Source organism: Gekko japonicus, unplaced genomic scaffold (genome assembly GCF_001447785.1).
Source record: "Gekko japonicus isolate JY-2015 unplaced genomic scaffold, Gekko_japonicus_V1.1 scaffold986, whole genome shotgun sequence".
NCBI lineage: Eukaryota > Metazoa > Chordata > Lepidosauria > Squamata > Gekkonidae > Gekko > Gekko japonicus.
Window position 1 is genome coordinate 301,936 of NW_015164700.1, and position 2,324 is coordinate 304,259.

The 2,324-nt window shown below is 45.4% G+C and overlaps 1 non-coding gene across 1 annotated transcript; it reads left to right on the top strand.

The window, feature by feature from the left end:
* The first annotated feature begins 382 nt into the window (after positions 1–382).
* On the top strand, positions 383–454 carry TRNAV-CAC. The gene has a single exon. It is a non-coding gene; the product is annotated as a tRNA-Val (tRNA).
* Positions 455–2,324: the final 1,870 nt, after the last annotated feature.

The window sequence follows — 2,324 nt, forward strand, 5'->3', positions numbered from 1 at the left end:
GATGACCAACAAATTTTGGGGCCCCGACCGTAGTGTTTGTTACTGTATTTGTTACTGTATTTGTTACTGTAGAACAAAGTTTGAGTCCAGTGGCACCTTCAAGACCAACAAAGTTTTGTTCAAGGTATAAACTTTAACGTGCAAGCTTATACATGAATACAACTTTGTTGGTCTTAAAGGTGCCACTGGACTCAAACTTTGTTCTGCTGCTTCAGACCAACATGGCTACCCCATTTGAATCTATTTGTTACTGTGTTATTGCTCTCTTCTGTCAAGGAGTTCAGTGCAGTGTACATGGCTCACCTCCTCCCACTTTATTCTCACAACCTGGTGAAGTAGGTTAGACTGGGAGAGAATGACTGGCCCCGGTTCATGAAGGGGAGGGGCCATGGCTCAGTGGCAGAGCATCTGCTTCACAAGCAGAAGGTCCCAGGTTTGATCCCTGGCGACGCCAATTAAAAGGATCAGGTAGGAGGTGCTGTGAAAGACCTCAGCCTGAGATCCTAGAGAGCTGCTGCCAGTAGACATTACTGACATTGATGGACCAAGGGTCTTATTCGGAATAGGGCAACTTCATGTGTTCAAGTCAGTAGGAATTTGAGCTTTTTGTCTGTCCCACCACATTGACCTTCTGGGCCACAGTGTCCCAGCTGACCATCTGAGAGGCTTGGGACATGTGGATAATAGTATAGTCTGTGCCAGCAGGAACAGAAAAAAACAGGAAGTGTTTCAACATTATTGTTTTCTGATCTTTATTCAGGGCACACATTGGAAATATATTACCAAAATTATTGCCTCCCCTCACCTCATGATATCTATAAGCTTTGTAAACTGGCATGTTGGGTACAGTGGGATGTCTTAGCACTGACTGAAATTTCTCAGGTTTCAAATTCCAATCCAAATTTAGTGTTACATACAACAGGAAACAAGGCTTATCTTGAGACAGGATAACTCTAGGGTTTCTTAACTGTTAGTAATAAAACAGCATAACAGAACAGAAATATAAGTCTTCTTACGTTTATGAATTGTCAGGAATCTATATTCTTAGGGTTTTCCCATTTTAAGAAAATCATTATGTAAGCCTGCTGTGCATTTGGGTGGCTTTAATTCAATCTTCTCTCTCATGGATTACTGCCTTGACATGGCAAAGGGGCTTGTGTGGTTTGATGAGGCTGTGGACTATGCCATGGAGGGCCACCCAGGATGGACAGGCCATAGCAGAGAACTCAGACCAAGTGTGATCCACTGGAGAAGGAAATGGCAACCCACTCCAGTATCTTTGCCAAGAAAACTCCATGAATGGTGACAAAAGGCTAAAAGATATGATGCTGGAAGATGAGCCCCTCAGGACATAAGGTGTCCAATATGCTACTGGGGAAGAGCAGAGGGCGAAGAGAGGGGAGGGAAGAAGCGTGACGTTCCTATGCCCCCTCCAGGTGACGTACACGTCAGGGATGTCAGTGACGTGCCTACATCACCCGAAAGTGACATACACATATTGGTGACATCGTGGGGGCTACACTCTGTTTTGGGGGCAAAACTCTATGGTTTGAAGCTAATTCTACCATAGAGTTTTGTCCAGAGTGTCACCAGATGTTAGGCACTTTTATGTAGTGGCCCATCACTTGTGGCCCCTCATGGATCACTGCCTTGTCGTGGCGAGGGGGCTTGCGCAGTTCAATGAAGCTGTGGGCTATGCCGTGAAGGGCCACCCAAGACGGACAGGCCACAGCAGAGAACTCAGACCAAGCGTGATCCACCTGGAGAAGGAAATGGCAACCCACTCCAGTATTTTTGCCAAGAAAACCCCATGGACAGTATCAAAAGGCTAAAAGATATGACGCCGGAAGATGAGCCCCTCAGGTCGGAAGGTGTCCAATATGCTACTGAGGAAGAGCAGAGGACAAGTACAAGTAACCCCAGAAAGAGTGAAGCGGCTGGGCCAAAGCCGAAAGGACGCTCAGTTGTGGATGTGTCTGATGGTGAAAGGAAAGTCCGATGCTGCAAAGAACAATACTGCATAGGAACCTGGAATGTAAGATCTATGAATCAAGGTAAGCTTGACGTGGTCAAAAATGAGATGGCAAGACTGAACATCGATATCCTAGGAATCAGTGAACTAAAGTGGACAGGAATGGGCGAATTTAACTCAGAAGACCATTATATCTACTACTGTGGCCAGGAATCTCGTAGAAAAAATGGTGTGGCCTTTATAGTCAACAAGAGAGTGCAAAAGGCAGTACTGGGATACAATCTCAAAAATGACAGAATGATTTCTGTCCGATTCCAAGGCAAACCATTCAACATCACAGTAATTCAAGTGT